Source organism: Ascidiella aspersa, chromosome 3 (assembly GCF_963924565.1).
Source record: "Ascidiella aspersa chromosome 3, kaAscAspe10.2, whole genome shotgun sequence".
Classification (NCBI taxonomy): Eukaryota; Metazoa; Chordata; class Ascidiacea; order Phlebobranchia; family Ascidiidae; genus Ascidiella; species Ascidiella aspersa.
The window spans coordinates 11,710,471-11,736,954 of NC_139449.1; the positions used below are offsets into that span (position 1 = coordinate 11,710,471).

At 34.7% G+C, this 26,484-nt stretch overlaps 12 non-coding genes across 12 annotated transcripts; all 12 read right to left on the bottom strand.

The window, feature by feature from the left end:
• Window positions 1-2,670: 2,670 nt before the first annotated feature.
• Trnad-guc (transfer RNA aspartic acid (anticodon GUC)) lies at window positions 2,671-2,742 on the bottom strand. Its single transcript has one exon. It is a non-coding gene; the product is annotated as a tRNA-Asp (tRNA).
• A 1,660-nt stretch (window positions 2,743-4,402) lies between these two features.
• Trnad-guc (transfer RNA aspartic acid (anticodon GUC)) lies at window positions 4,403-4,474 on the bottom strand. The gene has a single exon. It is a non-coding gene; the product is annotated as a tRNA-Asp (tRNA).
• A 1,664-nt stretch (window positions 4,475-6,138) lies between these two features.
• Window positions 6,139-6,210, bottom strand: Trnad-guc (transfer RNA aspartic acid (anticodon GUC)). The gene has a single exon. It is a non-coding gene; the product is annotated as a tRNA-Asp (tRNA).
• Window positions 6,211-7,869: 1,659 nt separating this feature from the next.
• Window positions 7,870-7,941, bottom strand: Trnad-guc (transfer RNA aspartic acid (anticodon GUC)). Its single transcript has one exon. It is a non-coding gene; the product is annotated as a tRNA-Asp (tRNA).
• A 1,659-nt stretch (window positions 7,942-9,600) lies between these two features.
• On the bottom strand, window positions 9,601-9,672 carry Trnad-guc (transfer RNA aspartic acid (anticodon GUC)). Its single transcript has one exon. It is a non-coding gene; the product is annotated as a tRNA-Asp (tRNA).
• A 1,665-nt stretch (window positions 9,673-11,337) lies between these two features.
• On the bottom strand, window positions 11,338-11,409 carry Trnad-guc (transfer RNA aspartic acid (anticodon GUC)). Its single transcript has one exon. It is a non-coding gene; the product is annotated as a tRNA-Asp (tRNA).
• Window positions 11,410-13,068: 1,659 nt separating this feature from the next.
• Trnad-guc (transfer RNA aspartic acid (anticodon GUC)) lies at window positions 13,069-13,140 on the bottom strand. The gene has a single exon. It is a non-coding gene; the product is annotated as a tRNA-Asp (tRNA).
• A 1,659-nt stretch (window positions 13,141-14,799) lies between these two features.
• Trnad-guc (transfer RNA aspartic acid (anticodon GUC)) lies at window positions 14,800-14,871 on the bottom strand. Its single transcript has one exon. It is a non-coding gene; the product is annotated as a tRNA-Asp (tRNA).
• Window positions 14,872-19,990: 5,119 nt separating this feature from the next.
• On the bottom strand, window positions 19,991-20,062 carry Trnad-guc (transfer RNA aspartic acid (anticodon GUC)). Its single transcript has one exon. It is a non-coding gene; the product is annotated as a tRNA-Asp (tRNA).
• Window positions 20,063-21,720: 1,658 nt separating this feature from the next.
• On the bottom strand, window positions 21,721-21,792 carry Trnad-guc (transfer RNA aspartic acid (anticodon GUC)). Its single transcript has one exon. It is a non-coding gene; the product is annotated as a tRNA-Asp (tRNA).
• A 1,660-nt stretch (window positions 21,793-23,452) lies between these two features.
• On the bottom strand, window positions 23,453-23,524 carry Trnad-guc (transfer RNA aspartic acid (anticodon GUC)). The gene has a single exon. It is a non-coding gene; the product is annotated as a tRNA-Asp (tRNA).
• A 1,659-nt stretch (window positions 23,525-25,183) lies between these two features.
• On the bottom strand, window positions 25,184-25,255 carry Trnad-guc (transfer RNA aspartic acid (anticodon GUC)). The gene has a single exon. It is a non-coding gene; the product is annotated as a tRNA-Asp (tRNA).
• Window positions 25,256-26,484: the final 1,229 nt, after the last annotated feature.

The following is a 26,484-nucleotide window of genomic DNA, read 5'->3' on the forward strand; positions in this document are numbered from 1 at the left end:
GCTTTGCTGCCTATATAAATATGGAATCAACTACTTGGCTTATACTTCGTTTGACACAATTATAAAAGCGAGTTCAATTTATCGCAAGACGACTTTAGTAATAAAATGTCACCCAATGCTGTTGAGAACTGCAATGCAATCGGACTCCTGAGCATGAGTTTCTGTGAAACGCTTCACGTGTCTCCGAAGATTGAAAGATTTCATACAGCGAAACCAAGACGTAGAATGAAGAGACAATCAACCAACAGTAAACCCACTTGCATTAACAAATCTGCAACGACTAGTACAACAAGGAAACGAGCTCGAAGCGAAGAAAATGAACATGTAAACGATCGTTTGCAATGCCAACCAGAATGCCTTTTCAAAGACTATCGACAGCAAGCGAAACGTTTTAGACACGTGTCAGATATCACTGCTTGCAAAAATCCTTCTTACGCTCACCAAACAACTACAGTGCCAATTGGAAGAAGAATCAATTTCAGTAAAATATCTGATGTTGGTCCATCTTTCCCGAACCTGTCATGCTCTTCGTTGGTTACCAGTGTTCTGCGAGGTCAACATGGTCGGCGTTGTCAGCAAAACTTGCGCACGTGTGCTGTTGCATAAAATGTTGCATCATTTTATTATTTTCATTTTCTATATTAAGTATATGTTTGTTCCAACCTTTTGTATTAAAAAAAATATTATTCAGCTTTTCTTTATTGTTTTGTCTTTATATATGCGCACGTATATATCTGTTATGTTTCAGTTTTCAAATGTTATTCATGTAATTTCATGGTTCCAAATATACAGCAAAGTTCGTGTATTTCATTCATGTTTCAACTACCAACTTCCAATCAGTTATATCTAGAATTATGTTAAGGTTTACAATTTGAGCGGAATCGAAATAACATAAGAGTAGAAAAAGCAAATGAACAACTTCAGCCTTTGAAAAAGATCTCCCCGTCGGGGAATAGAACCCCGGTCTCCCGCGTGACAGGCGGGGATATTGACCACTATACTAACGAGGAAGACGTGACAGGGTAGCATACCTATATTGGCTGGTGTTATTTCGCGTTTTGAATAATAAGAAAGAAAAAAAAAGCTTCTGAGATTTGGAATGTCACATTTACAAATTAATATATCATATCAACTCTATCCATATTTTTGTTAACAATTGTATGGTTTACTAATCGAACCGTGTTTCCTATACATCTCAGATGATAGAAATATTCAACATTAAACGTAAGACCACTTGCAAACAAATTAAATTGCATTTGAACTTTATTGATTTGTGTGTCTTTCAAAAAGAACAAGAATTGGTGATTTCAAAATAATAGCTAAACACATTTTTGTTGAATACTGTAAAGTTGTAAAACCATCAGTGATAATTGGAAATATTATTTTAATTGGCTCGTCATTATACGTGTATATTTATCAACAAGCTTTAGATATCTCTAGTTTAACTAAGTGAAGATTTATATTCAGTTGAGTACTTATTCAAGGTACTGAAAAACTTATTTTGTATATTTGTCTTTAGTGCATCGTTTGCTTTGATGAGATTGAAACCGAAAAATACTTGATAAACTGATTAAAGAGGTAATACAGATTGTGATTAGTACATCAAAGGGACAGCCGTTCTGCAAGCGGGTGGTCAATGAATTTGAAAAAACAACACTGATAAGGTTAACAGAAAATTTCAGCAGCGCTTCATTAGACAGTTCTCCTTTTTTGTTTGTAATTATCAAAATCAGCTTTGCTGCCTATATAAATATGGAATCAACTACTTGGCTTATACTTCGTTTGACACAATTATAAAAGCGAGTTCAATTTATCGCAAGACGACTTTAGTAATAAAATGTCACCCAATGCTGTTGAGAACTGCAATGCAATCGGACTCCTGAGCATGAGTTTCTGTGAAACGCTTCACGTGTCTCCAAAGATTGAAAGATTTCATACAGCGAAACCAAGACATAGAATGAGGAGTCAATCAACCAACAGTAAACCCACTTGCATTAACAAATCTGCAACGACTAGTACAACAAGGAAACGAGCTCGAAGCGAAGAAAATGAACATGTAAACGATCGTTTGCAATGCCAACCAGAATGCCTTTTCAAAGACTATCGACAGCAAGCGAAACGTTTTAGACACGTGTCACATATCACTGCTTGCAAAAATCCTTCTTACGCTCACCAAACAACTACAGTGCCAATTGGAAGAAGAATCAATTTCAGTAAAATATCTGATGTTGGTCCATCTTTCCCGAACCTGTCATGCTCTTCGTTGGTTACCAGTGTTCTGCGAGGTCAACATGGTCGGCGTTGTCAGCAAAACTTGCGCACGTGTGCTGTTGCATAAAATGTTGCATCATTTTATTATTTTCATTTTCTATATTAAGTATATGTTTGTTCCAACCTTTTGTATTAAAAAAAATATTATTCAGCTTTTCTTTATTGTTTTGTCTTTATATATGCGCACGTATTTATCTGTTATGTTTCAGTTTTCAAATGTTAGTCATGTAATTTCATGGTTCCAAATATACAGCAAAGTTCGTGTATTTCATTCATGTTTCAACTACCAACTTCCAATCAGTTATATCTAGAATTATGTTAAGGTTTACAATTTGAGCGGAATCGAAATAACATAAGAGTAGAAAAAGCAAATGAATAACTTCAGCCTTTGAAAAAGATCTCCCCGTCGGGGAATCGAACCCCGGTCTCCCGCGTGACAGGCGGGGATACTGACCACTATACTAACGAGGAAGACGTGACAGGGTAGCATACCTATATTGGCTGGTGTTATTTCGCGTTTTGAATAATAAGAAAGAAAAAAAAAGCTTCTGAGATTTGGAATGTCACATTTACAAATTAATATATCATATCAACTCTATCCATATTTTTGTTAACAATTGTATGGTTTACTAATCGAACCGTGTTTCCTATACATCTCAGATGATAGAAATATTCAACATTAAACGTAAGACCACTTGCAAACAAATTAAATTGCATTTGAACTTTATTGATTTGTGTGTCTTTCAAAAAGAACAAGAATTGGTGATTTCAAAATAATAGCTAAACACATTTTTGTTGAATACTGTAAAGTTGTAAAACCATCAGTGATAATTGGAAATATTATTTTAATTGGCTCGTCATTATACGTGTATATTTATCAACAAGCTTTAGATATCTCTAGTTTAACTAAGTGAAGATTTATATTCAGTTAAGTACTTATTCAAGGTACTGAAAAACTTATTTTGTATATTTGTCTTTAGTGCATCGTTTGCTTTGATTAGATTGAAACCGAAAAATACTTGATAAACTGATTAAAGAGGTAATACAGATTGTGATTAGTACATCAAAGGGACGGCCGTTCTGCAAGCGGGTGGTCAATGAATTTGAAAAAACAACACTGATAAGGTTAACAGAAAATTTCAGCAGCGCTTCATTAGACAGTTCTCCTTTTTTGTTTGTAATTATCAAAATCAGCTTTGCTGCCTATATAAATATGGAATGAACTACTTGGCTTATACTTCGTTTGACACAATTATAAAAGCGAGTTCAATTTATCGCAAGACGACTTTAGTAATAAAATGTCACCCAATGCTGTTGAGAACTGCAATGCAATCGGACTCCTGAGCATGAGTTTCTGTGAAACGCTTCACGTGTCTCCAAAGATTGAAAGATTTCATACAGCGAAACCAAGACATAGAATGAAGAGACAATCAACCAACAGTAAACCCACTTGCATTAACAAATCTGCAACGACTAGTACAACAAGGAAACGAGCCCGAAGCGAAGAAAATGAACATGTAAACGATCGTTTGCAATGCCAACCAGAATGCCTTTTCAAAGACTTTCGACAGCAAGCGAAACGTTTTAGACACGTGTCAGATATCACTGCTTGCAAAAATCCTTCTTACGCTCACCAAACAACTACAGTGCCAATTGGAAGAAGAATCAATTTCAGTAAAATATCTGATGTTGGTCCATCTTTCCCGAACCTGTCATGCTCTTCGTTGGTTACCAGTGTTCTGCGAGGTCAACATGGTCGGCGTTGTCAGCAAAACTTGCGCACGTGTGCTGTTGCATAAAATGTTGCATCATTTTATTATTTTCATTTTCTATATTAAGTATATGTTTGTTCCAACCTTTTGTATTAAAAAAAATATTATTCAGCTTTTCTTTATTGTTTTGTCTTTATATATGCGCACGTATTTATCTGTTATGTTTCAGTTTTCAAATGTTATTCATGTAATTTCATGGTTCCAAATATACAGCAAAGTTCGTGTATTTCATTCATGTTTCAACTACCAACTTCCAATCAGTTATATCTAGAATTATGTTAAGGTTTACAATTTGAGCGGAATCGAAATAACATAAGAGTAGAAAAAGCAAATGAATAACTTCAGCCTTTGAAAAAGATCTCCCCGTCGGGGAATCGAACCCCGGTCTCCCGCGTGACAGGCGGGGATACTGACCACTATACTAACGAGGAAGACGTGACAGGGTAGCATACCTATATTTGCTGGTGTTATTTCGCGTTTTGAATAATAGGAAAGAAAAAAAAAGCTTCTGAGATTTGGAAAGTCACATTTACAAATTAATATATCATATCAACTCTATCCATATTTTTGTTAACAATTGTATGGTTTACTAATCGAACCGTGTTTCCTATACATCTCAGATGATAGAAATATTCAACATTAAACGTAAGACCACTTGCAAACAAATTAAATTGCATTTGAACTTTATTGGTTTGTGTGTCTTTCAAAAAGAACAAGAATTGGTGATTTCAAAATAATAGCTAAACACATTTTTGTTGAATACTGTAATGTTGTAAAACCATCAGTGATAATTGGAAATATTATTTTAATTGGCTCGTTATTATAGGTGTATATTTATCAACAAGCTTTAGATATCTCTAGTTTAACTAAGTGAAGATTTATATTCAGTTGAGTTCTTATTCAAGGTACTGAAAAACTTATTTTGTATATTTGTTTTAGTGCATCGTTTGCTTTGATGAGATTGAAACCGAAAAATACTTGATAAACTGATTAAAGAGGTAATACAGATTGTGATTAGTACATCAAAGGGACAGCCGTTCTGCAAGCGGGTGGTCAATGAATTTGAAAAAACAACACTGATAAGGTTAACAGAAAATTTCAGCACCGCTTCATTAGACAGTTCTCCTTTTTTGTTTGTAATTATCAAAATCAGCTTTGCTGCCTATATAAATATGGAATCAAATACTTGGTTTATAGCCTACTTCGTTTGACACAATTATAAAAGCGAGTTCAATTTATCGCAAGACGACTTTAGTAATAAAATGTCACCCAATGCTGTTGAGAACTGCAATGCAATCGGACTCCTGAGCATTAGTTTCTGTGAAACGCTTCACGTGTCTCCAAAGATTGAAAGATTTCATACAGCGAAACCAAGACATAGAATGAGGAGTCAATCAACCAACAGTAAACCCACTTGCATTAACAAATCTGCAACGACTAGTACAACAAGGAAACGAGCTCGAAGCGAAGAAAATGAACATGTAAACGATCGTTTGCAATGCCAACCAGAATGCCTTTTCAAAGACTATCGACTGCAAGCGAAACGTTTTAGACACGTGTCAGATATCACTGCTTGCAAAAATCCTTCTTACGCTCACCAAACAACTACAGTGCCAATTGGAAGAAGAATCAATTTCAGTAAAATATCTGATGTTGGTCCATCTTTCCCGAACCTGTCATGCTCTTCGTTGGTTACCAGTGTTCTGCGAGGTCAACATGGTCGGCGTTGTCAGCAAAACTTGCGCACGTGTGCTGTTGCATAAAATGTTGCATCATTTTATTATTTTCATTTTCTATATTAAGTATATGTTTGTTCCAACCTTTTGTATTAAAAAAAATATTATTCAGCTTTTCTTTATTGTTTTGTCTTTATATATGCGCACGTATTTATCTGTTATGTTTCAGTTTTCAAATGTTAGTCATGTAATTTCATGGTTCCAAATATACAGCAAAGTTCGTGTATTTCATTCATGTTTCAACTACCAACTTCCAATCAGTTATATCTAGAATTATGTTAAGGTTTACAATTTGAGCGGAATCGAAATAACATAAGAGTAGAAAAAGCAAATGAATAACTTCAGCCTTTGAAAAAGATCTCCCCGTCGGGGAATCGAACCCCGGTCTCCCGCGTGACAGGCGGGGATACTGACCACTATACTAACGAGGAAGACGTGACAGGGTAGCATACCTATATTGGCTGGTGTTATTTCGCGTTTTGAATAATAAGAAAGAAAAAAAAAGCTTCTGAGATTTGGAATGTCACATTTACAAATTAATATATCATATCAACTCTATCCATATTTTCGTTAACAATTGTATGGTTTACTAATCGAACCGTGTTTCCTATACATCTCAGATGATAGAAATATTCAACATTAAACGTAAGACCACTTGCAAACAAATTAAATTGCATTTGAACTTTATTGATTTGTGTGTCTTTCAAAAAGAACAAGAATTGGTGATTTCAAAATAATAGCTAAACACATTTTTGTTGAATACTGTAAAGTTGTAAAACCATCAGTGATAATTGGAAATATTATTTTAATTGGCTCGTCATTATACGTGTATATTTATCAACAAGCTTTAGATATCTCTAGTTTAACTAAGTGAAGATTTATATTCAGTTGAGTACTTATTCAAGGTACTGAAAAACTTATTTTGTATATTTGTCTTTAGTGCATCGTTTGCTTTGATTAGATTGAAACCGAAAAATACTTGATAAACTGATTAAAGAGGTAATACAGATTGTGATTAGTACATCAAAGGGACGGCCGTTCGCAAGCGGGTGGTCAATGAATTTGAAAAAACAACACTGATAAGGTTAACAGAAAATTTCAGCAGCGCTTCATTAGACAGTTCTCCTTTTTTGTTTGTAATTATCAAAATCAGCTTTGCTGCCTATATAAATATGGAATCAACTACTTGGCTTATACTTCGTTTGACACAATTATAAAAGCGAGTTCAATTTATCGCAAGACGACTTTAGTAATAAAATGTCACCCAATGCTGTTGAGAACTGCAATGCAATCGGACTCCTGAGCATGAGTTTCTGTGAAACGCTTCACGTGTCTCCAAAGATTGAAAGATTTCATACAGCGTAACCAAGACATAGAATGAGGAGTCAATCAACCAACAGTAAACCCACTTGCATTAACAAATCTGCAACGACTAGTACAACAAGGAAACGAGCTCGAAGCGAAGAAAATGAACATGTAAACGATCGTTTGCAATGCCAACCAGAATGCCTTTTCAAAGACTATCGACAGCAAGCGAAACGTTTTAGACACGTGTCAGATATCACTGCTTGCAAAAATCCTTCTTACGCTCACCAAACAACTACAGTGCCAATTGGAAGAAGAATCAATTTCAGTAAAATATCTGATGTTGGTCCATCTTTCCCGAACCTGTCATGCTCTTCGTTGGTTACCAGTGTTCTGCGAGGTCAACATGGTCGGCGTTGTCAGCAAAACTTGCGCACGTGTGCTGTTGCATAAAATGTTGCATCATTTTATTATTTTCATTTTCTATATTAAGTATATGTTTGTTCCAACCTTTTGTATTAAAAAAAATATTATTCAGCTTTTCTTTATTGTTTTGTCTTTATATATGCGCACGTATTTATCTGTTATGTTTCAGTTTTCAAATGTTAGTCATGTAATTTCATGGTTCCAAATATACAGCAAAGTTCGTGTATTTCATTCATGTTTCAACTACCAACTTCCAATCAGTTATATCTAGAATTATGTTAAGGTTTACAATTTGAGCGGAATCGAAATAACATAAGAGTAGAAAAAGCAAATGAATAACTTCAGCCTTTGAAAAAGATCTCCCCGTCGGGGAATCGAACCCCGGTCTCCCGCGTGACAGGCGGGGATACTGACCACTATACTAACGAGGAAGACGTGACAGGGTAGCATACCTATATTGGCTGGTGTTATTTCGCGTTTTGAATAATAAGAAAGAAAAAAAAAGCTTCTGAGATTTGGAATGTCACATTTACAAATTAATATATCATATCAACTCTATCCATATTTTCGTTAACAATTGTATGGTTTACTAATCGAACCGTGTTTCCTATACATCTCAGATGATAGAAATATTCAACATTAAACGTAAGACCACTTGCAAACAAATTAAATTGCATTTGAACTTTATTGATTTGTGTGTCTTTCAAAAAGAACAAGAATTGGTGATTTCAAAATAATAGCTAAACACATTTTTGTTGAATACTGTAAAGTTGTAAAACCATCAGTGATAATTGAAAATATTATTTTAATTGGCTCGTCATTATACGTGTATATTTATCAACAAGCTTTAGATATCTCTAGTTTAACTAAGTGAAGATTTATATTCAGTTGAGTACTTATTCAAGGTACTGAAAAACTTATTTTGTATATTTGTCTTTAGTGCATCGTTTGCTTTGATTAGATTGAAACCGAAAAATACTTGATAAACTGATTAAAGAGGTAATACAGATTGTGATTAGTACATCAAAGGGACGGCCGTTCGCAAGCGGGTGGTCAATGAATTTGAAAAAACAACACTGATAAGGTTAACAGAAAATTTCAGCAGCGCTTCATTAGACAGTTCTCCTTTTTTGTTTGTAATTATCAAAATCAGCTTTGCTGCCTATATAAATATGGAATCAACTACTTGGCTTATACTTCGTTTGACACAATTATAAAAGCGAGTTCAATTTATCGCAAGACGACTTTAGTAATAAAATGTCACCCAATGCTGTTGAGAACTGCAATGCAATCGGACTCCTGAGCATGAGTTTCTGTGAAACGCTTCACGTGTCTCCAAAGATTGAAAGATTTCATACAGCGTAACCAAGACATAGAATGAGGAGTCAATCAACCAACAGTAAACCCACTTGCATTAACAAATCTGCAACGACTAGTACAACAAGGAAACGAGCTCGAAGCGAAGAAAATGAACATGTAAACGATCGTTTGCAATGCCAACCAGAATGCCTTTTCAAAGACTATCGACAGCAAGCGAAACGTTTTAGACACGTGTCAGATATCACTGCTTGCAAAAATCCTTCTTACGCTCACCAAACAACTACAGTGCCAATTGGAAGAAGAATCAATTTCAGTAAAATATCTGATGTTGGTCCATCTTTCCCGAACCTGTCATGCTCTTCGTTGGTTACCAGTGTTCTGCGAGGTCAACATGGTCGGCGTTGTCAGCAAAACTTGCGCACGTGTGCTGTTGCATAAAATGTTGCATCATTTTATTATTTTCATTTTCTATATTAAGTATATGTTTGTTCCAACCTTTTGTATTAAAAAAAATATTATTCAGCTTTTCTTTATTGTTTTGTCTTTATATATGCGCACGTATTTATCTGTTATGTTTCAGTTTTCAAATGTTAGTCATGTAATTTCATGGTTCCAAATATACAGCAAAGTTCGTGTATTTCATTCATGTTTCAACTACCAACTTCCAATCAGTTATATCTAGAATTATGTTAAGGTTTACAATTTGAGCGGAATCGAAATAACATAAGAGTAGAAAAAGCAAATGAATAACTTCAGCCTTTGAAAAAGATCTCCCCGTCGGGGAATCGAACCCCGGTCTCCCGCGTGACAGGCGGGGATACTGACCACTATACTAACGAGGAAGACGTGACAGGGTAGCATACCTATATTGGCTGGTGTTATTTCGCGTTTTGAATAATAAGAAAGAAAAAAAAAGCTTCTGAGATTTGGAATGTCACATTTACAAATTAATATATCATATCAACTCTATCCATATTTTCGTTAACAATTGTATGGTTTACTAATCGAACCGTGTTTCCTATACATCTCAGATGATAGAAATATTCAACATTAAACGTAAGACCACTTGCAAACAAATTAAATTGCATTTGAACTTTATTGATTTGTGTGTCTTTCAAAAAGAACAAGAATTGGTGATTTCAAAATAATAGCTAAACACATTTTTGTTGAATACTGTAAAGTTGTAAAACCATCAGTGATAATTGGAAATATTATTTTAATTGGCTCGTCATTATACGTGTATATTTATCAACAAGCTTTAGATATCTCTAGTTTAACTAAGTGAAGATTTATATTCAGTTGAGTACTTATTCAAGGTACTGAAAAACTTATTTTGTATATTTGTCTTTAGTGCATCGTTTGCTTTGATTAGATTGAAACCGAAAAATACTTGATAAACTGATTAAAGAGGTAATACAGATTGTGATTAGTACATCAAAGGGACGGCCGTTCTGCAAGCGGGTGGTCAATGAATTTGAAAAAACAACACTGATAAGGTTAACAGAAAATTTCAGCAGCGCTTCATTAGACAGTTCTCCTTTTTTCTTTGTAATTATCAAAATCAGCTTTGCTGCCTATATAAATATGGAATCAACTACTTGGTTTATAGCCTACTTCGTTTGACACAATTATAAAAGCGAGTTCAATTTATCGCAAGACGACTTTAGTAATAAAATGTCACCCAATGCTGTTGAGAACTGCAATGCAATCGGACTCCTGAGCATGAGTTTCTGTGAAACGCTTCACGTGTCTCCAAAGATTGAAAGATTTCATACAGCGAAACCAAGACATAGAATGAGGAGTCAATCAACCAACAGTAAACCCACTTGCATTAACAAATCTGCAACGACTAGTACAACAAGGAAACGAGCTCGAAGCGAAGAAAATGAACATGTAAACGATCGTTTGCAATGCCAACCAGAATGCCTTTTCAAAGACTATCGACAGCAAGCGAAACGTTTTAGACACGTGTCAGATATCACTGCTTGCAAAAATCCTTCTTACGCTCACCAAACAACTACAGTGCCAATTGGAAGAAGAATCAATTTCAGTAAAATATCTGATGTTGGTCCATCTTTCCCGAACCTGTCATGCTCTTCGTTGGTTACCAGTGTTCTGCGAGGTCAACATGGTCGGCGTTGTCAGCAAAACTTGCGCACGTGTGCTGTTGCATAAAATGTTGCATCATTTTATTATTTTCATTTTCTATATTAAGTATATGTTTGTTCCAACCTTTTGTATTAAAAAAAATATTATTCAGCTTTTCTTTATTGTTTTGTCTTTATATATGCGCACGTATTTATCTGTTATGTTTCAGTTTTCAAATGTTAGTCATGTAATTTCATGGTTCCAAATATACAGCAAAGTTCGTGTATTTCATTCATGTTTCAACTACCAACTTCCAATCAGTTATATCTAGAATTATGTTAAGGTTTACAATTTGAGCGGAATCGAAATAACATAAGAGTAGAAAAAGCAAATGAATAACTTCAGCCTTTGAAAAAGATCTCCCCGTCGGGGAATCGAACCCCGGTCTCCCGCGTGACAGGCGGGGATACTGACCACTATACTAACGAGGAAGACGTGACAGGGTAGCATACCTATATTGGCTGGTGTTATTTCGCGTTTTGAATAATAAGAAAGAAAAAAAAAGCTTCTGAGATTTGGAATGTCACATTTACAAATTAATATATCATATCAACTCTATCCATATTTTTGTTAACAATTGTATGGTTTACTAATCGAACCGTGTTTCCTATACATCTCAGATGATAGAAATATTCAACATTAAACGTAAGACCACTTGCAAACAAATTAAATTGCATTTGAACTTTATTGATTTGTGTGTCTTTCAAAAAGAACAAGAATTGGTGATTTCAAAATAATAGCTAAACACATTTTTGTTGAATACTGTAAAGTTGTAAAACCATCAGTGATAATTGGAAATATTATTTTAATTGGCTCGTCATTATACGTGTATATTTATCAACAAGCTTTAGATATCTCTAGTTTAACTAAGTGAAGATTTATATTCAGTTGAGTACTTATTCAAGGTACTGAAAAACTTATTTTGTATATTTGTCTTTAGTGCATCGTTTGCTTTGATTAGATTGAAACCGAAAAATACTTGATAAACTGATTAAAGAGGTAATACAGATTGTGATTAGTACATCAAAGGGACGGCCGTTCTGCAAGCGGGTGGTCAATGAATTTGAAAAAACAACACTGATAAGGTTAACAGAAAATTTCAGCAGCGCTTCATTAGACAGTTCTCCTTTTTTGTTTGTAATTATCAAAATCAGCTTTGCTGCCTATATAATTATGGAATCAACTACTTGGCTTATACTTCGTTTGACACAATTATAAAAGCGAGTTCAATTTATCGCAAGACGACTTTAGTAATAAAATGTCACCCAATGCTGTTGAGAACTGCAATGCAATCGGACTCCTGAGCATGAGTTTCTGTGAAACGCTTCACGTGTCTCCAAAGATTGAAAGATTTCATACAGCGAAACCAAGACATAGAATGAAGAGACAATCAACCAACAGTAAACCCACTTGCATTAACAAATCTGCAACGACTAGTACAACAAGGAAACGAGCTCGAAGCGAAGAAAATGAACATGTAAACGATCGTTTGCAATGCCAACCAGAATGCCTTTTCAAAGACTTTCGACAGCAAGCGAAACGTTTTAGACACGTGTCAGATATCACTGCTTGCAAAAATCCTTCTTACGCTCACCAAACAACTACAGTGCCAATTGGAAGAAGAATCAATTTCAGTAAAATATCTGATGTTGGTCCATCTTTCCCGAACCTGTCATGCTCTTCGTTGGTTACCAGTGTTCTGCGAGGTCAACATGGTCGGCGTTGTCAGCAAAACTTGCGCACGTGTGCTGTTGCATAAAATGTTGCATCATTTTATTATTTTCATTTTCTATATTAAGTATATGTTTGTTCCAACCTTTTGTATTAAAAAAAATATTATTCAGCTTTTCTTTATTGTTTCGCTTTATATATGCGCACGTATTTATCTGTTATGTTTCAGTTTTCAAATGTTAGTCATGTAATTTCATGGTTCCAAATATACAGCAAAGTTCGTGTATTTCATTCATGTTTCAACTACCAACTTCCAATCAGTTATATCTAGAATTATGTTAAGGTTTACAATTTGAGCGGAATCGAAATAACATAAGAGTAGAAAAAGCAAATGAATAACTTCAGCCTTTGAAAAAAATCTCCCCGTCGGGGAATCGAACCCCGGTATCCCGCGTGACAGGCGGGGATACTGACCACTATACTAACGAGGAAGACGTGACAGGGTAGCATACCTATATTGGCTGGTGTTATTTCGCGTTTTGAATAATAAGAAAGAAAAAAAAAGCTTCTGAGATTTGGAATGTCACATTTACAAATTAATATATCATATCAACTCTATCCATATTTTTGTTAACAATTGTATGGTTTACTAATCGAACCGTGTTTCCTATACATCTCAGATGATAGAAATATTCAACATTAAACGTAAGACCACTTGCAAACAAATTAAATTGCATTTGAACTTTATTGATTTGTGTGTCTTTCAAAAAGAACAAGAATTGGTGATTTCAAAATAATAGCTAAACACATTTTTGTTGAATACTGTAAAGTTGTAAAACCATCAGTGATAATTGGAAATATTATTTTAATTGGCTCGTCATTATACGTGTATATTTATCAACAAGCTTTAGATATCTCTAGTTTAACTAAGTGAAGATTTATATTCAGTTGAGTACTTATTCAAGGTACTGAAAAACTTATTTTGTATATTTGTCTTTAGTGCATCGTTTGCTTTGATGAGATTGAAACCGAAAAATACTTGATACACTGATTAAAGAGGTAATACAGATTGTGATTAGTACATCAAACGGACAGCCGTTCTGCAAGCGGGTGGTCAATGAATTTGAAAAAACAACACTGATAAGGTTAACAGAAAATTTCAGCAGCGCTTCATTAGACAGTTCTCCTTTTTTCTTTGTAATTATCAAAATCAGCTTTGCTGCCTATATAAATACGGAATCAACTACTTGGCTTATACTTCGTTTGACACAATTATAAAAGCGAGTTCAATTTATCGCAAGACGACTTTAGTAATAAAATGTCACCCAATGCTGTTGAGAACTGCAATGCAATCGGACTCCTGAGCATGAGTTTCTGTGAAACGCTTCACGTGTCTCCAAGGATTGAAAGATTTCATACAGCGAAACCAAGACGTAGAATGAAGAGACAATCAACCAACAGTAAACCCCCTTGCATTAACAAATCTGCAACGACTAGTACAACAAGAAAAGGAGCTCGAAGCGAAGAAAATGAACATGTAAACGATCGTTTGCAATGCCAACCAGAATGCCTTTTCAAAGACTATCGACAGCAAGCGAAACGTTTTAGACACGTGTCAGATATCACTGCTTGCAAAAATCCTTCTTACGCTCACCAAACAACTACAGTGCCAATTGGAAGAAGAATCAATTTCAGTAAAATATCTGATGTTGGTCCATCTTTCCCGAACCTGTCATGCTCTTCGTTGGTTACCAGTGTTCTGCGAGGTCAACATGGTCGGCGTTGTCAGCAAAACTTGCGCACGTGTGCTGTTGCATAAAATGTTGCATCATTTTATTATTTTCATTTTCTATATTAAGTATATGTTTGTTCCAACCTTTTGTATTAAAAAAAATATTATTCAGCTTTTCTTTATTGTTTCGCTTTATATATGCGCACGTATTTATCTGTTATGTTTCAGTTTTCAAATGTTAGTCATGTAATTTCATGGTTCCAAATATACAGCAAAGTTCGTGTATTTCATTCATGTTTCAACTACCAACTTCCAATCAGTTATATCTAGAATTATGTTAAGGTTTACAATTTGAGCGGAATCGAAATAACATAAGAGTAGAAAAAGCAAATGAATAACTTCAGCCTTTGAAAAAAATCTCCCCGTCGGGGAATCGAACCCCGGTATCCCGCGTGACAGGCGGGGATACTGACCACTATACTAACGAGGAAGACGTGACAGGGTAGCATACCTATATTGGCTGGTGTTATTTCGCGTTTTGAATAATAAGAAAGAAAAAAAAAGCTTCTGAGATTTGGAATGTCACATTTACAAATTAATATATCATATCAACTCTATCCATATTTTTGTTAACAATTGTATGGTTTACTAATCGAACCGTGTTTCCTATACATCTCAGATGATAGAAATATTCAACATTAAACGTAAGACCACTTGCAAACAAATTAAATTGCATTTGAACTTTATTGATTTGTGTGTCTTTCAAAAAGAACAAGAATTGGTGATTTCAAAATAATAGCTAAACACATTTTTGTTGAATACTGTAAAGTTGTAAAACCATCAGTGATAATTGGAAATATTATTTTAATTGGCTCGTCATTATACGTGTATATTTATCAACAAGCTTTAGATATCTCTAGTTTAACTAAGTGAAGATTTATATTCAGTTGAGTACTTATTCAAGGTACTGAAAAACTTATTTTGTATATTTGTCTTTAGTGCATCGTTTGCTTTGATTAGATTGAAACCGAAAAATACTTGATAAACTGATTAAAGAGGTAATACAGATTGTGATTAGTACATCAAAGGGACGGCCGTTCTGCAAGCGGGTGGTCAATGAATTTGAAAAAACAACACTGATAAGGTTAACAGAAAATTTCAGCAGCGCTTCATTAGACAGTTCTCCTTTTTTGTTTGTAATTATCAAAATCAGCTTTGCTGCCTATATAAATACGGAATCAACTACTTGGCTTATACTTCGTTTGACACAATTATAAAAGCGAGTTCAATTTATCGCAAGACGACTTTAGTAATAAAATGTCACCCAATGCTGTTGAGAACTGCAATGCAATCGGACTCCTGAGCATGAGTTTCTGTGAAACGCTTCACGTGTCTCCAAAGATTGAAAGATTTCATACAGCGAAACCAAGACGTAGAATGAAGAGACAATCAACCAACAGTAAACCCACTTGCATTAACAAATCTGCAACGACTAGTACAACAAGGAAACGAGCTCGAAGCGAAGAAAATGAACATGTAAACGATCGTTTGCAATGCCAACCAGAATGCCTTTTCAAAGACTATCAACAGCAAGCGAAACGTTTTAGACACGTGTCAGATATCACTGCTTGCAAAAATCCTTCTTACGCTCACCAAACAACTACAGTGCCAATTGGAAGAAGAATCAATTTCAGTAAAATATCTGATGTTGGTCCATCTTTCCCGAACCTGTCATGCTCTTCGTTGGTTACCAGTGTTCTGCGAGGTCAACATGGTCGGCGTTGTCAGCAAAACTTGCGCACGTGTGCTGTTGCATAAAATGTTGCATCATTTTATTATTTTCATTTTCTATATTAAGTATATGTTTGTTCCAACCTTTTGTATTAAAAAAAATATTATTCAGCTTTTCTTTATTGTTTTGTCTTTATATATGCGCACGTATTTATCTGTTATGTTTCAGTTTTCAAATGTTAGTCATGTAATTTCATGGTTCCAAATATACAGCAAAGTTCGTGTATTTCATTCATGTTTCAACTACCAACTTCCAATCAGTTATATCTAGAATTATGTTAAGGTTTACAATTTGAGCGGAATCGAAATAACATAAGAGTAGAAAAAGCAAATGAATAACTTCAGCCTTTGAAAAAGATCTCCCCGTCGGGGAATCGAACCCCGGTATCCCGCGTGACAGGCGGGGATACTGACCACTATACGAACGAGGAAGACGTGACAGGGTAGCATACCTATATTGGCTGGTGTTATTTCGCGTTTTGAATAATAAGAAAGCAAAAAAAAGCTTCTGAGATTTGGAATGTCACATTTACAAATAAATATATCATATCAACTCTATCCATATTTTTGTTAACAATTGTATGGTTTACTAATCGAACCGTGTTTCCTATACATCTCAGATGATAGAAATATTCAACATTAAACGTAAGACCACTTGCAAACAAATTAAATTGCATTTGAACTTTATTGATTTGTGTGTCTTTCAAAAAGAACAAGAATTGGTGATTTCAAAATAATAGCTAAACACATTTTTGTTGAATACTGTAAAGTTGTAAAACCATCAGTGATAATTGGAAATATTATTTTAATTGGCTCGTCATTATACGTGTATATTTATCAACAAGCTTTAGATATCTCTAGTTTAACTAAGTGAAGATTTATATTCAGTTGAGTACTTATTCAAGGTACTGAAAAACTTATTTTGTATATTTGTCTTTAGTGCATCGTTTGCTTTGATGAGATTGAAACCGAAAAATACTTGATAAACTGATTAAAGAGGTAATACAGATTGTGATTAGTACATCAAACGGACAGCCGTTCTGCAAGCGGGTGGTCAATGAATTTGAAAAAACAACACTGATAAGGTTAACAGAAAATTTCAGCAGCGCTTCATTAGACAGTTTCCTTTTTTCTTTGTAATTATCAAAATCAGCTTTGCTGCCTATATAAATATGGAATCAACTACTTGGTTTATACTTCGTTTGACACAATTATAAAAGCGAGTTCAATTTATCGCAAGACGACTTTAGTAATAAAATGTCACCCAATGCTGTTGAGAACTGCAATGCAATCGGACTCCTGAGCATGAGTCTCTGTGAAACGCTTCACGTGTCTCCAAAGATTGATAGATATCATACAGCAAAACCAAGATGTAGAATGAAAAGACTATCAACCAACAGTAAACACACTTGCATTAACAAATCTGTAACGACTAGTACAACGAGGAAGCGAGCTCGAAGCGAAGAAAATGAAGATGTAAACGATCGTTTGCAATGCCAACCAGAATGCCTTTTCAAAGACTATCGACAGCAAGCGAAACGTTTTAGACACGTGTCACATAGCACCGCTTGCAAAACTCCTTCTTACGCTCACCAAGCAACTACAGTGCCAATTGGAAGGAGAATCAATTTCAGTAAAATATCTGATGTTGGTCCATCTTTCCCGAACCTGTCATGCTCTTCGTTGGTTACCAGTGTTCTGCGAGGTCAACATGGTCGGCGTTGTCAGCAAAACTTGCGCACGTGTGCTGTTGCATAAAATGTTGCATCGTTTTATTATTTTCATTTTCTATATTAAGTATATGTTTGTTCCAATATTTTGTTATAAAAAAAATATTATTCAGCTTTTCTTTATTGTTTTGTGTTTATATATGCGCACGTATTTATCAGTTATGTTTCAATTTTCAAATGTTATTCATGTAATTTCATGGTTCCAAATATACAGCAAAGTTCGTGTATTTCATTCATGTTTCAACTGCCAACTTCCAATCAGTTATATCTAGAATTATGTTAAGGTTTACAATTTGAGCGGAATCGAAATAACATAAGAGTAGAAAAAGCAAATGAAAAACTTCAGCCTTTGAAAAAGATCTCCCGTCGGGGAATCGAACCCCGGTCTCCGCGTAACAGGCGGGGATACTGACCACTATACTAACGAGGAAGACGTGACAGGGTAGCATACCTATATTTGCTGGTGTTATTTCGCGTTTTGAATAATAAGAAAGAAAAAAAAAAGCTTCTGAAATTTGCAATGTCATATTTGCAAATTAATATATCATATCAAATCTATCCATATTTTTGTTAACAATTGTATGGTTTACTAATCGAACCGCGTTTCCTATACATCTCAGATGATAGAAATATTCAACATTAAACGTAAGACCACTTGCAAACAAATTAAATTGCATTTGAACTTTATTGATTTGTGTGTCTTTCAAAAAGAACAAGAATTAGTGATTTCAAGATAATAGCTAAACACATTTTTGTTGAATACTGTAAAGTTGTGAAACCATCAGTGATAATTGGAAATATTATTTTAATTGGCTTGTCATTATAGGTGTATATTTATCAACAAGCTTTAGATATCTCTAGTTTAACTAAGTGAAGATTTATATTCAGTTGAGTTCTTATTCAAGGTACTGAAAAACTTATTTTGTATATTTGTCTTTAGTGCATCGTTTGCTTTGATGAGATTGAAACCGAAAAATACTTGATAAACTGATTAAAGAGGTAATACAGATTGTGATTAGTACATCAAAGCGACAGTCGTTCTGCAAGCGGGTGGTCAATGAATTTGAAAAAACAACACTGATAAGGTTAACAGAAAATTTCAGTAGCGCTTCATTAGACAGTTCTCCTTTTTTCTTTGTAATTATCAAAATCAGCTTTGCTGCCTATATAAATATGGAATCAACTACTTGGTTTATAGCCTACTTCGTTTGACACAATTATAAAAGCGAGTTCAATTTATCGCAAGACGACTTTAGTAATAAAATGTCACCCAATGCTGTTGAGAACTGCAATGCAATCGGACTCCTGAGCATGAGTCTCTGTGAAACGCTTCACGTGTCTCCAAAGATTTCATACAGCAAAACCAAGACCTAGAATGAAAAGACTATCAACCAACAGTAAACCCACTTGCATTAACAAATCTGCAACGACTAGTACAACGAGGAAGCGAGCTCGAAGCGAAGAAAATGAACATTTAAACGATCGTTTGCAATGCCAACCAGAATGCCTTTTCAAAGACTATCGACAGCAAGCGAAACGTTTTAGACACGTGTCAGATATCACTGCTTGCAAAAATCCTTCTTACGCTCACCAAACAACTACAGTGCCAATTGGAAGAAGAATCAATTTCAGTAAAATATCTGATGTTGGTCCATCTTTCCCGAACCTGTCATGCTCTTCGTTGGTTACCAGTGTTCTGCGAGGTCAACATGGTCGGCGTTGTCAGCAAAACTTGCGCACGTGTGCTGTTGCATAAAATGTTGCATCATTTTATTATTTTCATTTTCTATATTAAGTATATGTTTGTTCCAACCTTTTGTATTAAAAAAAATATTATTCAGCTTTTCTTTATTGTTTTGTCTTTATATATGCGCACGTATTTATCTGTTATGTTTCAGTTTTCAAATGTTATTCATGTAATTTCATGGTTCCAAATATACAGCAAAGTTCGTGTATTTCATTCATGTTTCAACTACCAACTTCCAATCAGTTATATCTAGAATTATGTTAAGGTTTACAATTTGAGCGGAATCGAAATAACATAAGAGTAGAAAAAGCAAATGAATAACTTCAGCCTTTGAAAAAGATCTCCCCGTCGGGGAATCGAACCCCGGTTTCCCGCGTGACAGGCGGAGATACTGACCACTATACTAACGAGGAAGACGTGACAGGGTAGCATACCTATATTGGCTGGTGTTATTTCGCGTTTTGAATAATAAAAAAGAAAAAAAAAGCTTCTGAGATTTGGAATGTCACATTTACAAATTAATATATCATATCAACTCTATCCATATTTTTGTTAACAATTGTATGGTTTACTAATCGAACCGTGTTTCCTATACATCTCAGATGATAGAAATATTCAACATTAAACGTAAGACCACTTGCAAACAAATTAAATTGCATTTGAACTTTATTGATTTGTGTGTCTTTCAAAAAGAACAAGAATTGGTGATTTCAAAATAATAGCTAAACACATTTTTGTTGAATACTGTAAAGTTGTAAAACCATCAGTGATAATTGATATATTATTTTAATTGGCTCGTCATTATACGTGTATATTTATCAACAAGCTTTAGATATCTCTAGTTTAACTAAGTGAAGATTTATATTCAGTTGAGTACTTATTCAAGGTACTGAAAAACTTATTTTGTATATTTGTCTTTAGTGCATCGTTTGCTTTGATGAGATTGAAACCGAAAAATACTTGATAAACTGATTAAAGAGGTAATACAGATTGTGATTAGTACATCAAAGGGACGGCCGTTCTGCAAGCGGGTGGTCAATGAATTTGAAAAAACAACACTGATAAGGTTAACAGAAAATTTCAGCAGCGCTTCATTAGACAGTTCTCCTTTTTTCTTTGTAATTATCAAAATCAGCTTTGCTGCCTATATAAATATGGAATCAACTACTTGGCTTATACTTCGTTTGACACAATTATAAAAGCGAGTTCAATTTATCGCAAGACGACTTTAGTAATAAAATGTCACCCAATGCTGTTGAGAACTGCAATGCAATCGGACTCCTGAGCATGAGTCTCTGTGAAACGCTTCACGTGTCTCCAAAGATTGAAAGATTTCATACAGCGAAACCAAGACATAGAATGAAGAGACAATCAACCAACAGTAAACCCACTTGCATTAACAAATCTGCAACGACTGTACAACAAGGAAACGAGCTCGAAGCGAAGAAAATGAACATGTAAACGATCGTTTGCAATGCCAACCAGAATGCCTTTTCAAAGACTTTCGACAGCAAGCGAAACGTTTTAGACACGTGTCAGATATCACTACTTGCAAAAATCCTTCTTACGCTCACCAAACAACTACAGTGCCAATTGGAAGAAGAATCAATTTCAGTAAAATATCTGATGTTGGTCCATCTTTCCCGAACCTGTCATGCTCTTCGTTGGTTACCAGTGTTCTGCGAGGTCAACATGGTCGGCGTTGTCAGCAAAACTTGCGCACGTGTGCTGTTGCATAAAATGTTGCATCATTTTATTATTTTTATTTTCTATATTAAGTATATGTTTGTTCCAACCTTTTGTATTAAAAAAAATATTATTCAGCTTTTCTTTATTGTTTTGTCTTTATATATGCGCACGTATTTATCTGTTATGTTTCAGTTTTCAAATGTTAGTCATGTAATTTCATGGTTCCAAATATACAGCTAAGTTCGTGTATTTCATTCATGTTTCAACTACCAACTTCCAATCAGTTATATCTAGAATTATGTTAAGGTTTACAATTTGAGCGGAATCGAAATAACATAAGAGTAGAAAAAGCAAATGAATAACTTCAGCCTTTGAAAAAGATCTCCCCGTCGGGGAATCGAACCCCGGTATCCCGCGTGACAGGCGGGGATACTGACCACTATACTAACGAGGAAGACGTGACAGGGTAGCATACCTATATTGGCTGGTGTTATTTCGCGTTTTGAATAATAAGAAAGAAAAAAAAAGCTTCTGAGATTTGGAATGTCACATTTACAAATTAATATATCATATCAACTCTATCCATATTTTTGTTAACAATTGTATGGTTTACTAATCGAACCGTGTTTCCTATACATCTCAGATGATAGAAATATTCAACATTAAACGTAAGACCACTTGCAAACAAATTAAATTGCATTTGAACTTTATTGATTTGTGTGTCTTTCAAAAAGAACAAGAGTTGGTGATTTCAAAATAATAGCTAAACACATTTTTGTTGAATACTGTAAAGTTGTAATACCATCAGTGATAATTGGAAATATTATTTTAATTGGCTCGTCATTATACGTGTATATTTATCAACAAGCTTTAGATATCTCTAGTTTAACTAAGTGAAGATTTATATTCAGTTGAGTACTTATTCAAGGTACTGAAAAACTTATTTTGTATATTTGTCTTTAGTGCATCGTTTGCTTTGATTAGATTGAAACCGAAAAATACTTGATAAACTGATTAAAGAGGTAATACAGATTGTGATTAGTACATCAAAGGGACGGCCGTTCTGCAAGCGGGTGGTCAATGAATTTGAAAAAACAACACTGATAAGGTTAACAGAAAATTTCAGCAGCGCTTCATTAGACAGTTCTCCTTTTTTGTTTGTAATTATCAAAATCAGCTTTGCTGCCTATATAAATACGGAATCAACTACTTGGCTTATACTTCGTTTGACACAATTATTAAAGCGAGTTCAATTTATCGCAAGACGACTTTAGTAATAAAATGTCACCCAATGCTGTTGAGAACTGCAATGCAATCGGACTCCTGAGCATGAGTTTCTGTGAAACGCTTCACGTGTCTCCAAAGATTGAAAGATTTCATACAGCGAAACCAAGACGTAGAATGAAGAGACAATCAACCAACAGTAAACCCACTTGCATTAACAAATCTGCAACGACTAGTACAACAAGGAAACGAGCTCGAAGCGAAGAAAATGAACATGTAAACGATCGTTTGCAATGCCAACCAGAATGCCTTTTCAAAGACTATCGACAGCAAGCGAAACGTTTTAGACACGTGTCAGATATCACTGCTTGCAAAAATCCTTCTTACGCTCACCAAACAACTACAGTGCCAATTGGAAGAAGAATCAATTTCAGTAAAATATCTGATGTTGGTCCATCTTTCCCGAACCTGTCATGCTCTTCGTTGGTTACCAGTGTTCTGCGAGGTCAACATGGTCGGCGTTGTCAGCAAAACTTGCGCACGTGTGCTGTTGCATAAAATGTTGCATCATTTTATTATTTTCATTTTCTATATTAAGTATATGTTTGTTCCAACCTTTTGTATTAAAAAAAATATTATTCAGCTTTTCTTTATTGTTTTGTCTTTATATATGCGCACGTATTTATGTGTTATGTTTCAGTTTTCAAATGTTATTCATGTAATTTCATGTTTCCAAATATACAGCAAAGTTCGTGTATTTCATTCATGTTTCAACTACCAACTTCCAATCAGTTATATCTAGAATTATGTTGAGGTTTACAATTTGAGCGGAATCGAAATAACATAAGAGTAGAAAAAGCAAATGAATAACTTCAGCCTTTGAAAAAGATCTCCCCGTCGGGGAATCGAACCCCGGTATCCCGCGTGACAGGCGGGGATACTGACCACTATACTAACGAGGAAGACGTGACAGGGTAGCATACCTATATTGGCTGGTTTTATTTCGCGTTTTGAATAATAAGAAAGAAAAAAAAAGCTTCTGAGATTTGGAATGTCACATTTACAAATTAATATATCATATCAACTCTATCCATATTTTTGTTAACAATTGTATGGTTTACTAATCGAACCGTGTTTCCTATACATCTCAGATGATAGAAATATTCAACATTAAATGTAAGACCACTTGCAAACAAATTAAATTGCATTTGAACTTTATTGATTTGTGTGTCTTTCAAAAAAACAAGAATTGGTGATTTCAAAATAATAGCTAAACACATTTTTGTTGAATACTGTAATGTTGTAAAACCATCAGTGATCATTGGAAATATTATTTTAATTGGCTTGTCATTATACGTGTATATTTATCAACAAGCTTTAGATATCTCTAGTTTAACTAAGTGAAGATTTATATTCAGTTGAGTTCTTATTCAAGGTACTGAAAAACTTATTTTGTAGATTTGTCTTTAGTGCATTGTTTGCTTTGATGAGATTGAAACCGAAAAATTCGCGATTAACTGATTAAAGAGGTAATACAGATTGTGATTAGTACATCAAAGGGACAGCCGTTCTGCAAGCGGGTGGTCAATGAATTTGAAAAAACAACACTGATAAGGTTAACAGAAAATTTCAGCAGCGCTTAATTAGACAGTTCTCCTTTTTTGTTTGTAATTATCAAAATCAGCTTTGCTGCCTATATAAATACGGAATCAACTACTTGGCTTATACTTCGTTTGACACAATTATAAAAGCGAGTTCAATTTATCGCAAGACGACTTTAGTAATAAAATGTCACCCAATGCTGTTGAAAACTGCAATGCAATCGGACTCCTGAGCATGAGTTTCTGTGAAACGCTTCACGTGTCTCCAAAGATTGAAAGATTTCATACAGCGAAACCAAGACGTAGAATGAAAAGACTATCAACCAACAGTAAACCCACTTGCATTAACAAATCTGCAACGACTAGTACAACGAGGAAGCGAGCTCGAAGCGAAGAAAATGAACATTTAAACGATCGTTTGCAATGCCAACCAGAATGCCTTTTCAAAGACTATCGACAGCAAGCGAAACGTTTTAGACACGTGTCAGATATCACTGCTTGCAAAAATCCTTCTTACGCTCACCAAACAACTACAGTGCCAATTGGAAGAAGAATCAATTTCAGTAAAATATCTGATGTTGGTCCATCTTTCCCGAACCTGTCATGCTCTTCGTTGGTTACCAGTGTTCTGCGAGGTCAACATGGTCGGCGTTGTCAGCAAAACTTGCGCACGTGTGCTGTTGCATAAAATGTTGCATCATTTTATTATTTTCATTTTCTATATTAAGTATATGTTTGTTCCAACCTTTTGTATTAAAAAAAATATTATTCAGCTTTTCTTTATTGTTTTGTCTTTATATATGCGCACGTATTTATCTGTTATGTTTCAGTTTTCAAATGTTATTCATGTAATTTCATGGTTCCAAATATACAGCAAAGTTCGTGTATTTCATTCATGTTTCAACTACCAACTTCCAATCAGTTATATCTAGAATTATGTTAAGGTTTACAATTTGAGCGGAATCGAAATAACATAAGAGTAGAAAAAGCAAATGAATAACTTCAGCCTTTGAAAAAGATCTCCCCGTCGGGGAATCGAACCCCGGTTTCCCGCGTGACAGGCGGAGATACTGACCACTATACTAACGAGGAAGACGTGACAGGGTAGCATACCTATATTGGCTGGTGTTATTTCGCGTTTTGAATAATAAAAAAGAAAAAAAAAGCTTCTGAGATTTGGAATGTCACATTTACAAATTAATATATCATATCAACTCTATCCATATTTTTGTTAACAATTGTATGGTTTACTAATCGAACCGTGTTTCCTATACATCTCAGATGATAGAAATATTCAACATTAAACGTAAGACCACTTGCAAACAAATTAAATTGCATTTGAACTTTATTGATTTGTGTGTCTTTCAAAAAGAACAAGAATTGGTGATTTCAAAATAATAGCTAAACACATTTTTGTTGAATACTGTAAAGTTGTAAAACCATCAGTGATAATTGATATATTATTTTAATTGGCTCGTCATTATACGTGTATATTTATCAACAAGCTTTAGATATCTCTAGTTTAACTAAGTGAAGATTTATATTCAGTTGAGTACTTATTCAAGGTACTGAAAAACTTATTTTGTATATTTGTCTTTAGTGCATCGTTTGCTTTGATGAGATTGAAACCGAAAAATACTTGATAAACTGATTAAAGAGGTAATACAGATTGTGATTAGTACATCAAAGGGACAGCCGTTCTGCAAGCGGGTGGTCAATGAATTTGAAAAAACAACACTGATAAGGTTAACAGAAAATTTCAGCAGCGCTTCATTAGACAGTTCTCCTTTTTTCTTTGTAATTATCAAAATCAGCTTTGCTGCCTATATAAATATGGAATCAACTACTTGGCTTATACTTCGTTTGACACAATTATAAAAGCGAGTTCAATTTATCGCAAGACGACTTTAGTAATAAAATGTCACCCAATGCTGTTGAGAACTGCAATGCAATCGGACTCCTGAGCATGAGTTTCTGTGAAACGCTTCACGTGTCTCCAAAGATTAAAAGATTTCATACAGCGAAACCAAGACGTAGAATGAAGAGACAATCAACCAACAGTAAACCCACTTGCATTAACAAATCTGCAACGACTAGTACAACAAGGAAACGAGCTCGAAGCGAAGAAAATGAACATGTAAACGATCGTTTGCAATGCCAACCAGAATGCCTTTTCAAAGACTATCGACAGCAAGCGAAACGTTTTAGACACGTGTCAGATATCACTGCTTGCAAAAATCCTTCTTACGCTCACCAAACAACTACAGTGCCAATTGGAAGAAGAATCAATTTCAGTAAAATATCTGATGTTGGTCCATCTT